This window comes from Podarcis pityusensis, assembly GCF_964106645.2.
Source record: "Podarcis pityusensis genome assembly, chromosome: 7".
In the NCBI taxonomy this organism is placed as follows: Eukaryota; Metazoa; Chordata; class Lepidosauria; order Squamata; family Lacertidae; genus Podarcis; species Podarcis pityusensis.
Window position 1 is genome coordinate 86,232,151 of NC_138031.1, and position 15,509 is coordinate 86,247,659.

The window sequence follows — 15,509 nt, forward strand, 5'->3', positions numbered from 1 at the left end:
TTTCCCACCACACCTAGTCTGCATTGCAGTGGTGGAAGGCGGCCTGCCTTGATGAATGGGACTGGTGTTAATTACATTTGGCTATCTAACTAAAAAGGACACGGGTGGCGCTGTGGGTTAAACCACAGAGCCTAGGGCTTGCTGATCAGAAGGTCGGCAGTTCGAATCCCCGCGACGAGGTGAGCTCCCGTTGCTCGGTCCCTGCTTCTGCCAACCTAGCAGTTCGAAAGCACGTCAAAGTGCAAGTAGATAAATAGGTACCGCTCTGGCGGGAAAGTAAACGGTGTTTCCATGCGCTGCTCTGGTTCACCAGAAGCGGCTTAGTCATGCTGGCCACATGACCTGGAAGCTGTACACCGGCTCCCTCGGCCAATAAAGCGAGATGAGCACCGCAACCCCAGAGTCGTCCACGACTGGACCTAATGGTCAGGGGTCCCTTTACCTTTATCTAACTAAAAAGGGAGTGGCTTGCTAATAATGATGGGAGAGGAAGTAAAGAGATGTAACTTGGTGAACACCCTGAGTCACCATTTGGGTTATTTAGATGGGTAAGGGGGCTTCTTCTGACAAGCCTTTCAGGGGTCCTGGGCTTGAAAAGTCAGAATCCTCTGCTCAGTTACACAAAACTAGTTGAGCTCAGAGAAGGTGTGACTCTGATCTGGTGTGCCTTGGCAAGTCTTTGGCTCTGTGGGCAGGGAGGAGCAGGATGGGGTCTTCCTGACTAGTGTCTCCACCATCTCACCCAAGTGGTGTTAAAAAAAAATACCTGCCCTGGGCAACTACCATGAAAAAGAATGTATCTCACTGCAGTCTTACAAAATAATACAGCTCCAGCCCTTCAACCCCAAAATCTTGAGTTCTCATTCCTTATTCTTGGGCTGATGTACTGTATAACTCTGCAATACTCACTTCCCATAAATATGTATCTGCACTTTCAGTTGCCTTGCAGACTTCGGAGCTGAATAAAGCATCTAACATTTTGTAATGCTGCCCCTAATATCTGCAGTTCCCAGCGCCTATACCTAACCCTATGACAGTAGACTTCTTCCCCCGAAAAGGCCCTAAGCCCCTGGCTGCCCCACTTCCTGCCTGCCTCAGTCTCAACTCCCTCTCCACATCCTGCATCATCCGTCAGCCTTGATCACCATTCTCCCAAACTGAAATAAAGGAATACAAAGTAAGCGTCAGGAAGTCAAGTGAGTGGCAGCCCCTGAGTGCCCACAGCCCCCATATTGCTGTCAGCTTTAGTACTGCCCCACACCTGCTGAAGGAGAGTATTGGAGCTGAAAGACAAATGCTAAGTATTGGTACACACAGGCTAAGGTGTAAGAAGCACAAAATTTGAGACTCTACATCGTCTTTACATGGCTTTTGGGAACGTGAGTGAACTTACAGGTTGCAACTGTGACCTGCAGCTGTTTACAAATAACATGCTATGCGCTGAATGGTGTGAGGGGTTGGATTTTGAGTGAAGAAATATACTGTTAGCTAGAGCAAGAAAGACCAACTGTGAGACAGATTAATTAATTAAATATGCTTCAACAAAGTTCCAGAAAAGTTGTCAAAGAAAGATCAATATCAGGTGGTATATTTTGCCTGTATGATTCCTGCATTTGCTCTATTAGAATTCATATATTTTCAGGGTTTGTTTAAACATGAAAGCTATTCAGCCAACAACCTGTTCCATATGTTTAAAATATTCCACATTTACACATTAAGCTCTTGTTCTCAGATGTGATGAAGATCACTGAACATGTTAGATACAACACACTGTTGTCTTGCTTTCTGTTACACCTCTTCTGCATATACCATATCAGATTTGGGGGATAAAACATATGATTAGTAATAGAGACAAGCAATTTAAATACACACAAACAAATCACCCTGTTTAATTATTTGAATCAGTACTTGCAATCTTAACTCAAAACCTCAACTAAAACTCTGAACACATCCTAACCATACATTTAAAGCACTAAGCTTCCTCCAAATAATAATAGGAACTGCGGTTTATCTCTCATAAAGCTTTAGATGTGCTATAAATATATGGTGCGGATGTGGCCTCCATTTCAGCCTGCACTTTTAAGGAATCTGGGTGAGTATAAACTGAAAAGGAAGATATGTGCCGTTGGGAGAAGAGAAGAGGAACCTGGAACAAGAGTAGACAGAGGCAGTGGGAGAGGGGAGCCAGAGAGGTGATGTGAGAAGGATAAAGGAAGGTGGCCTCATGTAAAACACCTGAATAATGGAAAGCATTCAGGGACGGGATATCCGGTGGGCAGGGAAGCAATAGCTTGTGGTGGAGTCAAGACACCCCATTATCTCTACATTGGGTTACTTTAAAATGTTGCAGGATCTGAAGGTGTTGCCAGCGGGGATTTGGGACTTACTCAATATTTGACCGGCTTCCATACATTTATACTTTTGTGCTTATGGTTCCTATCCTCCACCATCACCCTTGCAGGTTGTTACATTTTTACTCCTTTTTCCCTCCCGAAAGGTCATAATACAAAATCCTACCATTGGTTTATCTACACCAGTAATGTCTGATTAGAAGTCACTCTCCAAGTTTTCAATGCCTTGATGGACTAAGACTAGATTTCCTAGGCCACCCAGTGAGTTAATGGTTCAACCGGGATTTCAAACAAGGTCTCTGTGTGCAACCCCCCTAATAAGGGCACAAGGATGCCTGAAAGGAAAGAGCAGGATCCAGAAACAGGTGCAATGGGACAGTTAAGACCTGCATCAGTGGAATAACTACAGGCAGAGAACCGTCACTGATCCACAATGGATGTGTGAGGGTAACTGCAATCAAAACCCCACTCAGCCCTAACCAGTTCTCGCATATAGTCGTCTCACTTTACCAAATAGGACAGTCAGGTTGTTGAGGTGTTTCACAGAATATCATTGCAGAAATCCTATTTGAATCTTTCCATCCCTCCCCCTCTCTATACTCAGCAAAAGGTTCTTTAAAATTATCTCACCTGTTCCACTGGCTTCCTGCTCTCCAAAGCATCAGGAATATCTTGGGAAGCAGACGGAGGGGTCTGGTTCACATTGAGGTTTGGGTCCCCCACAGAAAAAACAGGAATGAGGGGCCTGAGGAACCTGAACTCGCTGCTCAAGGACCCACCGGTTAAGCAAACATCATAATGGTAACTCCTGGAAAGAGACCCGCTCTGAGAATCGCCACAGTTCTCTGGGATGTCGGGTCTGGCAGGTGGGAAGTGAGGAGGGGCAGCGATAAAACTTTCCCTGGGATCCCTCCTGCAGATCTTGATGGCAGCAAAGGAAACAATGCAAACAAGGAACACAAAGGAGACTGCAGCCAGGCAGATCACCAAGTACAAGGTCAAGGTCCCATCTTCTTCGTGTTCCTCTTTACTGACCTCCACAGCCTTCATATAAGGATCCGAAAAGCCACCCACGGGAAGGACATGGAGCATGGCAGTGCTGCTCTGGGGAGGGAGCCCGTTGTCCCTGACCACTATCAGGAGTCTCTGCTTGCTGGTGTCTCGCTCGCTCAGGGCTCTCCTAGTTCTCACTTCCCCATTCTGGGCTCCTATGCTGAAAAGACCAGGGTCTGTGGCCTTCAGCAGCTCATAGGAAAGCCACGAGTTCTGGCCAGAATCTCCATCCACAGCCACCACCTTGGTGACCAGGTAGCCGGCCTCCACCAACTTGGGGACCAGCTCATTGCAGGGGGATGTGCTGTTCTGAAGAGGGTAGAGGAAGAAGGGAGCGTTGTCGTTTTCGTCTGTGATTACGACTCGGACAGTAACTTCTGAGCTGAGGGGAGGAGACCCTCCATCTGTAGCCCTCACCGTCACTTTGAAATCTTTGATCTGCTCATAATCCAGAGATCGGAGGGCATACAGATTTCCGCTTTCAGAGTTGACTGAGATGTAAGAGGCCACAACGCCATCAGTGACCTTCCCAGGCAAAAGGGAGTAGGTGACCTTGGCATTCTTCTCAGTGTCTAGATCAGCAGCACGGACTGAGCCAATGAGCAGTCCTGCAATATTGTTTTCCCGTATCTGCATTTCACATGAAGTCTTTTCAAATACTGGAGGGTTGTCGTTGACATCTGAGATCTGAATGTTAATCACTCTTGTTGAAGTGAGCCTGGGGGAGCCTCGGTCAGTGGCTGTGATGGTGACATTATACTCTGAGACCTTCTCTCTGTCCAAGGGACTTTGGACCACAAGCTGGTAATAATTATTCATAGTGGATTTTAACATAAAAGGAAGGTTTGCCTCCACAGAGCACATGGTTCTGCCATTGTCTCCGGAGTCTTGGTCTGTGACTGTGAAGAGAGCCACAAGTGTCTCCAGGGGAGAATCCTCTGCCAGAGGACTGGTGATGGATATGATGGACACTTCAGGGACATTGTCATTCACATCCTCAATCTCTACCAGGACCTTGCAGTGACCTGAAAGACCCCCTCCATCTGTTGCCCTGATGTTCATGTCATACCTGGTTTCTTTTTCATAATCAAGCTGACCAGAAAGAGTGATTTCCCCCGTGATTTCATTTAAATAAAAGAAACTGTATATTTTTTCCGGTGCCTGGTGGAATGAGTAGGTGATCTGTGCATTTGAACCAAAATCCAAATCTGTAGCTTCCACTTTGAAGACCAGAGTGCCCTGTGGGCTGTTTTCTTTTAACCTAGCTTTGTATTCAGGCTGGGTAAACAGAGGAAAGTTGTCATTATTGTCAAGAACATCAATATTTATTTTAACTGTTCCTGTTCTCTGTGGCACTCCTCCATCTACAGCCATGAGGGTCAATCCAAAGTGTGAGTCCTTCTCCCTGTCCAGTGGCTTCTGCAGAACAAGATGCACATATTTCCTTCCATCCTTGTTGCTTTCCACATATAGTCGGAAATGCTCATTGGGACTGAGTGTGTAGTTTTGGATACTGTTTTCTCCTAAGTCCTCATCTTGGGCAGATTCCAAGAGGAACTGTGTGTTTGTAGGAACCATCTCTGGAATTTCCAGATCAAATTTATCTTTAGAGAATTTGGGAGTATTGTCATTCACATCTTCTATCTTCATTTCTATACTGTAGATATTTAAGGGGTTTTGAAGCACAATTTCAGACAGCAGCATGCAAGGATCAGTCTGGCCACATAAAGCTTCTCTGTCTATTTTATCATTTATCAGCAAATTCCCAGAGTGAGTATCAAGGTGGAAATATTGCTTTGTGCTTTTGGACACTAGCTGGGCTCTGCGAGCAGAGAGCTCCCCTTTTCCCAGTTTCAAATCCTCCAGCACATTAGCCACCAAAAACCCCTTTTTCTTTTCTTCAGGTACAGAATAGCGAAATGAAATGCAGACTGTTTTCAACACAAAGAGAAAAAGCAAAAGATACAGACCTTTCATCTTTCTGAAGCTATCATTCATGGTTTCCACCTCTTCCAGAGTGTTAAAGCACTGACCAAAGCTTCTTTCATCCTCTGATCATCTTTGCAGCTTGATGAATAATCTTTGTGCTGCAATTTTTATTGTTTTTCATTCTCCTGAGCCTCATATCTTCACACCAGCATCTACCTCCCGTATCATTGCTATACTGCCTCTTCAAGGTTTCAACAAATGCAACAATACAATATTCTCAGTGTCCATGAAAATGTTGGCCAATTCTGCCACCTTGTGGTTAAATAAAAATAAAACCAATATTGCACTTATACAAGAGATACACTTGTGTGGAAATCTCCATTTTATTCCTAATAATCTGTTATGTGGTTTAATTGTCAGCAGCTAATATATACATAGGATTATTAAGAATTTCCAAAATCAATGGATGAATGAAAAAAAAGAGAGAGAGAACAACATTCCCCCATTTACAATTCATTGTGCTCATGCTTAAATGCCTCTGTAATAACTAGATTATAGTACAGAGAGGGAACTAATCATAAACATACCTTGCAATGTTAAAAATAAAGAAAAGTATATTCTCACCTGAACCCCATGTTGACTTTCACCTGCATGACTGGGGACTCCTTCAGAATCACTGGAACTCCTTGGATTCACCTGAGTGTTAGGAGGCTCCACAGAGAAAACAGGAAACAGGGGCCTGAGAAACCGGAACTCGCTGTTCAGAGACCCACCCGCTAAGCACACCTCATAGTTGTAAGCCTGGGATAGAGATCCAGCACCAGAATCCGCAGAGTTCTCCTGGGAATCAGGTCCCACCGGGAAATTGGATCCAGAGTTGTAGGTTCCTATGAACTTTTCACGTTTCTGCAACTTGATTACAACAAACGCCACTACAGAAATGAGAAAGATGCTTGAGATGGCAGCCAAGCAGATGATCAAATACATCGTCAGGCTGGGGTCTTCCTCCTCCACTGTTTCCCCCTTTGGGAGAGCCACACTTTTCAGATAAGGGTCAGAGAAGCCGTCCACTAGAAGGATTCTGAGCGTGGCAGAGGTGGACTGGGGAGGATGGCCGTTGTCTCGGACCATCACAATCAGATTCTGCTTGAAGCTGTCTCGGTTGCTGACCGGCCTCAGGGTGGTCACTTCTCCATTCTGGGCCCCCACCGTGAACAGACCCGGCTCTGTGGCCTTCAGCAGTTGGTAGGAAAGCCAAGAGTTCTGCGCAGAATCCCTGTCCACAGCCACCACCTTGGTGACCAGGTAGCCAGTCTCTGCCCCTCGGGGAACCAGGTCATTCGAGGGGGAAGTGCCATTCTGGAGAGGGTAGAGGATGAAGGGGGCATTGTCATTTTCATCCACGACCTGAACGCGGATGGGAACTTCTGAGCTCAGTGGAGGGGAACCTGAATCCACAGCCCTCACCGTCACATGGAAATCTTGTACTTCCTCATAATCCAGAGACCGGATGGCATACAGGTTCCCCGTTTCAGAGTTGATGGAGATGTAAGAGGATGTGGGGCCATCATTGACCTTCCCAGGCAAAAGCGAGTAGGTCACTTTGGCATTCTGCGCTGTGTCCAGATCAACAGCATGGACCGAATTGATCAGAAGACCAGGAATATTGTTTTCTCTTAACTGCATTTGATAGAATGGCTTTTCAAACACTGGAGGGTTGTCATTGACATCTGAAATTTGAACATGAAGTATTCTTGTGGAAGTGAGTCTGGGGGAGCCCCTGTCCGTGGCTGTGATAGTGATGTTATATTCACTGACTTTTTCCCTGTCCAGTGGTTGTTGGGTCACCAGCTGGTAATAGTTGTTTTCTGTGGGTCTGAGCACAAATGGCAGGTTGACTTCAGTGGTGCAGGCAGTTCTGCCACTGTCCCCAGAGTCCACATCTGTGACACTGAAGAGGGCCACCACTGTGTCTGGGGGAGAATACTCAGGTAAGGGACTGGTGATGGAAGTGATTGATATCTCTGGGGCATTGTCATTCTCATCTTCAATGTCTACAATTACTTTACAGTAAGCTGAAAGCCCTCCTCCATCTGAGGCTTTGATGTGCATCTCATAGCTGGTGATTTCTTCATAGTCAGTCATCCCTACAACAGTGAGTTCCCCAGTGTGTTTGTTTAACTTGAATGATCTCAACACATCTTCTGGAACTTCACTGAAGGAATAAGTGATGTGAGCATTGGTACCAGAATCCCTGTCAGTGGCTTCCACTTTTGCGACCAACGTATCCAATGGGCTGTTTTCCATTAGTTTCACATTGTACTCAGATTGTGGAAACTGAGGTACATTATCATTAGCATCCAGAATATCGATGAGAAGCTGTGCTGTTCCAGTTCTTTTTGGGATCCCCCCATCGATAGCTGACAGAGTAAGATAAATGTGTGGATTCACCTCACGGTCTAGTGGTTTCTCTAACACCAATTCTGCGTATTTGCTACCATCACTGTGACTTTTCAAACTCAGCCTAAAATGTTCATTAGGACTAAGGGTGTAGTTCTGAACAGCATTTTTTCCTTTGTCTGAGTCTTGAGCTTTCTCCAAAGGAAATCTGATATCCACAGGAGTCTGCTCAGGTATTTCAAGAAGGAATTGATTTTTAGAGAATTTGGGGGAATTATCATTCACATCCTCTATCTGAACTTCAATTCTGTGTAGCTGCAATGGCTTTTCCAGCACAATTTCAGACAGTAGAAGACAAGGATCATTCTGACCACACAGGGACTCCCGATCTATTTTATCCTTTACTGTCACATCCCCAGAATGAGGATCCAGCTGGAAATACTGCTTGGAGCTCTTAGAAACCAGCCGGGCTCTCCGAGCAGACAGCTCCTTTGCATCCACTCTCAAATCTTTTAGCACATTTGCCACCAGAAACCCATTTTTCTTTTCCTCTGGCACTGAATAGCGGAAAGACTCACACATTGCTATGCATGCACAGAGACACAGGGAAAAAGACCAAACTTGCCTGATCTTGAGGGGCATTTCCATTCTCCCAGCCTCTCCTCCTGAAATGCAAGGCATTGTCCTCTTCTCTATTCCAAGGCGTGTCTCTTCTTAACTGTATTTATCTTCTGAAAGTGACACTGTGTCCTGCTTATTCCTACTGAAATTTCTGAAGACTGGCTTGCAATAGGGGTCTGCTGTTTTTCCTGTGCTGATTCCTTTGTCTAATGGCTACAGCTCTTGAGGAGAGCAACTGCTGCTCCCCAATTTCCTTCTTTTATCTTGTGCAATACCACCACCTTGTGTTTGAACTATGTTATGGCGTTACAAAAACCAAAAGATTTTCCAGAATAAGAGCTGGTAAACATGAGCATCCGTGTGGAGATGCAAGAGAACAGCCACCCCAATGGAACATAAACCCCATATTCCCAGCTTGCTTTCTTTTTAGAACTTATAGAACCTGAGATAGGAAGCAAAATGTACAGACCCCATGTCTTCCCATTTTTGTGAGAAGTTACCTATTTCCTCCTTTAAGTGTTTTCCTTACCCCTGCCCACCTGAAAAAATCCTGTGCACAACCAACTTGCAAAGATTACAATATTTCAGAATGCATATCCCCTTCACCTGTGTTATATACCAGGGCCTGTGCTCCTTGCTCATTCTGCTTGCCAATGCCCTTACATTTCCCCAACATTAACCCCCAAGAGCTTCCCCTTCTCAATGCAACTATTAAGCTTGCCTTTCACCTTCCAACACAATTTTTGGGGTCACTCCTCTTCGGCAGTCCCAATTTGTAGCCAACTTTGTAATCCACTTTTTACCTTCGTCCCATATCCATGCCTCCCCCCTACTATTGTGCAACACCCCCTTCACACAAACCACTCCCTTGCTAACTTGCTACATCTTCTGCCAGCTATTGTGCATCTTTTTCACCTTCTCTCCAATAATGAAACCACCAACACAGGGGACAAGACAGAATCTAACAGCAAAAAGCTAACACAACAGAGCCTTCCCAACTCCCTTCTCACTGTAGTCAAACCCTGGTTTAAACCACCACTTCACCCACCTTCAGGGTCTCGCCTGCTCAGGCTACTCAAACCTCTGCCATTGTTTAAAATCACCACTTTCCCTCTCTGTTTTCCCCCATTCCTGCTTTATTCAAATGTCTGCTGTTGCATAAAACCACGATTTTTCAGCTTCCCTCCATCCATGCTTTACTCAAACCGGTCTGCTGATTAAAACTGCCCCTGCTCCTCTTTCAGTTTTTCTCCCTTCTTGTTCCTGTGTCCTTGGCCATTGCTCTTGTGCAACCTGCCTTCTTGCACCCAAAACTGAGGGGGACCACTGCAAGATGTGTGTGTGTGACATCATGCACATGACACATGTAGCGCATGTAATATCATGCAGCGGGTTCACATTGTTCATGTGTGACATCATATGCGCAGCTTGTGCACAACATTACATCATGAGGAGGAGTCGAAGCATGGAGCCCAATGTAATGTGGCTTCAATAGCTGGCAGCTCCACCTCTCCCATACTCAGGAGGAATTTACGCCATGCTCGCATCCACACTCAACTTCCTCTGCCGCGTAAACATTGAGGGGGGTCTAGCCCCCTCTCAACAGATTTTGAGGGGGCAGAAGACACCTCGGCCCTATAGAGTTGGCACGCCTGCTGGCTGCTGATCAGAAAAACCTTAAAATGGGAACCATATGTGAGTTGTAGGATTTATATGCATCTAAGTCATACTTGGAGTACGCTCATTTAAATCAATGAATCCCATGGGTCTACTCTGAGTATGAAGTAGTCGAATACAAGCATTGAAACTTCAATCCTGCTCTCATAATTATTATGTTTACATTTTTTTCAGGCTGCTGCAACCTTCCCAATGTGTAGTCTCCACCCCATTATCATTTATACATCATATCTTGGAAACTACAACTAATCCAGGATGCGGCAGCTAGACTGGTGACTGGGGGTGGCCGCCGGAATCATATAACTCTGGTCCTAAAGGATCTTCACTGGCTCCCAGTGTGTTTCTGAGCACAAATCAAAGTGTTGGTGCTGACCTTTAAGGCCTTAAATAACCATGGCCCAGTATACTTGAAGAAGCGTCTCCTCCCCCATTGCTCAGCCCAGACACAGAGGTCCTCCTGAGGGTCTTCTGCTGGTTTCCTCACTGCGAGAACTGAAGTTACAGGGAACCAGGCAGAGGGCCTTCTTGGCAGTGGCACCCTGCCTGTGTCAGATGTCAAGGAGATAAAGAACTACACAACTTTTAGAAGACATCTGAAAGCAGCCCTGTTTTGGGAGGTTTTTAATGTTTGATGTTTTATTATGTTTTAAAATATTCTGTAAGCAGCCCAGAGTGGCTTGGGAAATCCAGACGGATGGACGGGGCATCCTAACCCCAACCCTTAACATATTAGCAGTTCAAATGGCAAAACAGAACACAATGAGAGTCCAGATTGAGTTTGTTTGAAATGAAAACTGTTTTAAAAGTCTGGGTCAATAAAAAAGCTCTCAATCCAGCACCAAAAAGGCCATGAAGATGGTTCTGGGCAAGTCTCCCTTGGGAGGCCACTCCGCAGATGGGTGCAACTACCAAGAGTCCCTATAAACAATTTATATAACCGGGGAGTCTGTCTCATAAAGGGCCCCTGTGTGCATGTAAGCTGTCTTAGACACATTAGGGGTATATTCTAGTACACACAGCTGTATATGCAGCAACTGTGATTAGTACATAGCATTTTGAGCTAAGTTTAATACAGAGAAGACTCAACAATAAGGGAACAAAGGAACATAAGAAGAATAGGATGTAGAGTAAGAAGGAAACAATTCTGACATGGATTTGAAATAAAATAAAAAACTGAAGCCCTGTCTCTGTAGTCACTGTATCTTATCAACAAAGAACAACGGAAGAAAAACATCTGATGTTATTCATAACCAAGCAAAAGGCATTATTAATCACAACTTAACTCACTGGCATAATCCCTCACCTTTTTCTCTGATTCTTTTTCTTCCACCAGATTAGGAATGTCTTGGGAAGCAGACGGAGGGGCCTGGTTCACACTGAGGTTTGGGTCTCCCACAGAAAAAACAGGAATGAGGGGCCTGAGGAATCTGAACTCGCTGCTCAAGGACCCACCGGTTAAGCAAACGTCGTAGTGGTAACTCCTGGAAAGCGACCCGCTCTGAGAATCGCCACAGTTCTCTGGGATGTCGGGTCTGGCAGGTGGGAAGTGAGGAGGGGCAGCGATAAAACTTTCCCTGGGATCCCTCCTGCAGATCTTGATGGCAGCAAAGGAAACAATGCAAACAAGGAAAACAAAGGAGACTGCAGCCAGGCAGATCACCAAATACAAGGTCAAGGTCCCATCTTCTTCGTGCTCCTCTTTACTGACCTCCACAGCCTTCATATAAGGATCCGAAAAGCCACCCACGGGAAGGACATGGAGCATGGCAGTGCTGCTCTGGGGAGGGAGCCCGTTGTCCCTGACCACGATCAGGAGTCTCTGCTTGCTGGTGTCTCGCTCGCTCAGGGCTCTCCTGGTTCTCACTTCCCCATTCTGGGCTCCTATGCTGAAAAGACCAGGGTCTGTGGCCTTCAGCAGCTCATAGGAAAGCCACGAGTTCTGGCCAGAATCTCCATCCACAGCCACCACCTTGGTGACCAAGTAGCCGGCCTCCACCGACTTGGGCACCAGCTCATTGCAGGGGGATGTGCTGTTCTGAAGAGGGTAGAGGAAGAAGGGAGCGTTGTCGTTTTCGTCTAGGATTACGACTCGGACAGTAACTTCTGAGCTGAGGGGAGGAGACCCTCCATCTGTAGCCCTCACCGTCACTTTGAAATCTTTGATCTGCTCGTAATCCAGAGATCGAAGGGCATACAGATTTCCGCTTTCAGAGTTGACTGAGATGTAAGAGGCCACAAGGCCATCAGTGACCTTCCCAGGCAAAAGGGAGTAGGTGACCTTGGCGTTCTTCTCGGTGTCCAGATCAGCAGCACGGACTGAGCCAATGAGCAGTCCTGGAATATTGTTTTCCCGTATTTGCATTTCACATGAAGACTCTTCAAATACTGGAGGGTTGTCATTGACATCTGAGATCTGAACGTTAATAATTCTTGTTGAAGTGAGCCTGGGGTTGCCCTGGTCAACGGCTGTGATGGTGACATTATACTCTGAGACCTTCTCTCTGTCCAAGGGACTTTGGACCACAAGCTGGTAATAGTTATTCAAAGTGGATTTTAACATAAAAGGAAGATTTACCTCCACAGAACACATGGTTCTGCCATTGTCTCCGGAGTCTCGGTCTGTGACAGTGAAGAGAGCAACAAGTTTCTCCAGGGGAGAATCCTCTGCCAAAGGACTAGTGATGGATATGACTGACACTTCAGGGACATTGTCATTCACGTCCTCAGTCTCTACCAGGACCTTGCAGTGACCTGAAAGACCCCCTCCATCTGTTGCTCTGATGCTCATGCCACAGCTGGTTTCTTTTTCATAATCAAGCTGACCAGAAAGGGTGATTTCCCCTGTGATTTCGTTTAGGTGAAACAGATCAAATATTTTTTCTGGTATCCGGTTGAATGAGTAGGTGATCTGTGCATTTGAGCCAAAATCCAAATCTGTAGCTTCCACTTTGAAGACCAGAGTACCCTGTGGGCTGTTTTCTTTTAACCTAGCTTTGTATTCAGACTGGGTAAACTGGGGAAAGTTGTCATTATTGTCAAGAACATCAATATTTATTTGAACCGTGCCTGTTCTCTGTGGCTTCCCTCCATCCACAGCCGTGAGAGTCAGTCCAAAGTGTGAGTCCTTCTCCCTGTCCAGTGGCTTCTCCAGAACAAGATCCACATACTTGTTTCCATCCTCATCACTTTTAACATCAAGCCGGAAATGTTCATTGGGACTGAGAGTGTAGTTTTGGATGTTATTTATCCCCAGGTCCTCATCTTGGGCAGAGTCCAAGGGGAAATGTGTATTTGGAGAGACATTTTCAGGAATTTCCAAATCAAATGCCTTTTTAGAGAATTTGGGGACATTATCATTCACATCTTCTATCTTGATTTCAATACTGAAGATCTTTAAGGGGTCTTGCAAGACAATTTCAGTGTGTAATAAGCAAGGATCAGTCTGGCCACATAATGTTTCTCGGTCTATTTTATCATTTATCAACAAATTCCCAGAATGGGTATCCATGCGAAAATATTGCTTACTGTTCTTAGAAACCAGCTGGGCTCTGTGAGCTGACAGCTCCCCTTTTCCCAGTTTCAAATCCTCCAGCACATTAGCCACCAAAGACCCCCTTTTCTTTTCTTCAGGCACAGAATAGTGAAGTGATGTACTCAGTGCTCCAGGAAGACAAAGGAAAAGCAAAAAATACAGACCTTGTTCCTTTCTGTAGCCGTCTCCCATGGCTCAAGAATCTCTGGCCAAAAGATGAAGTTTCTGACAGTCATCCAATGATAATCTCTGCTGCTGTGGAAATGAATTTGATGCTGCCGTGTTGATGGCTTTGCTGTGCTTTATGTTATCTCTTTATCGCATATGAAAGTCACCCGTCCTTTGTTCCAGCCACCTTTTTGCTCATGGCTTCCTGTGAGTTCCTTCACAAAATTCTGAATTCCAGTTCATGTCTTTGCCTGTACTACCACCGTGTGGCTGAGCAAAGAAAAGCCACCAAGATTCAGTAAATAACACTGAATGCAGTGCACATTATACTGAACAGGAAAGCTTCAGATTCACAGTTTCTCTGTTCATAAAAGACTGTTTTATTACTAGGAAGATGCCTCTTTTCCATATGAATGAATGCAAATATCACAAAACAATGCATTACCTTCTATTGTTCTTCTACATTGTTGTGCATGGGATTCAATCTCATACAGGGAAATTCAAGATGCACAGCACATATGGTGCTCTGGTGGAACAATCTCCCTCCCTCCAACCTCAATCAAACATTTTGCAATAACGGAAGTGAGAGGAAAACACCTTGGAAAGTGTATGATAAATTTTGCTTGATGCCATATGGCCTGCACACAGAGAATGCAGCAGGCTATTAACATCTACATAAGTATTAGGATAACAACACTATACCAGTTTATATACAGCTGTGTTCTTTTTTCCTCACTTCTGCCCCCTCCCCCCTTTATAACTTTCTGTCTTTCTTTTAAGTAGTAAGAATGAATGATCAATAAACAGGTCATATGGAAGCAACCTGCATCTCAGCTTTTGCATGACACCCTCCTCCCATACAGAGAGTTTAAAGAGGTTATGAAGTTATTCTATAGCACATCAAACCACAAAACTATAAATATGAAAGTTTATATCCCTCTATGCAAGGGCAGAAAGAACAATATCAGAATACGACGACACAGGTAAACTGAACAGGCAAAATATGGGAAGAATTTCAAATTCACATTCAGATTTCCTGCACTCATCTGAATTCAGGCTTGCACCTCACAGATATAGGGGGACCAAACTAGAGAGAGAAAAGGTTATTAATTGAAAGATAATTATTTGAAAATCATTAATAGTTGGTATTTAACTCAGAGTAGGTTGGCTAAGATTTATAAAACAGAATCAGATAAATGTTGGAAGTGTAAAGAAACGGAGGGAACTTTTTTCACATGTGGTGGACATGTAAAAAGGTAAAAGTATATGGGGAAATTGAAAATTGAAAAAAATGTTTAAAACTACTTTAAAACACACACACACACACACACACACACACACACCAGTGTCATTTTTGTTGGGAAAAACCCAAACTAAAATTCCTGGGTGTGAGAAAAGGTTATTTATGTATGCAACAATTGTGGTCTGTGCTTTTTTAGCCCCAAAATGGAAAATGTGCTAGGTCCCAACTAAAGAGGATCAGCAACTTAAGTTGACAGGATATGCAGAACGTGCAGATTTAACACAGAGATTAGAGAGCAAGAAGAACATACATTTTAAAAAGAGTGGAAAACATTTATTGAATATATGAAAAATGACTTTATACAGCTGAAAACACTGGCAGCACTAAGATAAATTCAATAGAGAAAATAATTTTTGATGGAGGTAAAAGTGGAAAACTTATTTGAATGCTTATAGTAAAATAGGGATATGAAAAATGAATCATGGAAGGAGAAGGGAAGTCATGGGATATTTTAAATACTTGGTTGAAAATGTAA

At 44.6% G+C, this 15,509-nt stretch overlaps 3 pseudogenes across 3 annotated transcripts; all 3 read right to left on the reverse strand.

The window, feature by feature from the left end:
* Positions 1–2,972: 2,972 nt before the first annotated feature.
* Positions 2,973–5,368, reverse strand: LOC308481961 (protocadherin beta-16 pseudogene; annotated as a pseudogene). Its single transcript has one exon. The product of its transcript is annotated as a protocadherin beta-16 pseudogene (transcript).
* Positions 5,369–5,448: 80 nt separating this feature from the next.
* LOC308481849 (protocadherin beta-16 pseudogene) lies at positions 5,449–8,315 on the reverse strand (annotated as a pseudogene). Its single transcript has 2 exons — positions 5,958–8,315; positions 5,449–5,574 (listed from the first exon to the last, which is right to left on the reverse strand). The product of its transcript is annotated as a protocadherin beta-16 pseudogene (transcript).
* A 2,983-nt stretch (positions 8,316–11,298) lies between these two features.
* LOC308481916 (protocadherin beta-16 pseudogene) lies at positions 11,299–14,274 on the reverse strand (annotated as a pseudogene). The gene has a single exon. The product of its transcript is annotated as a protocadherin beta-16 pseudogene (transcript).
* Positions 14,275–15,509: the final 1,235 nt, after the last annotated feature.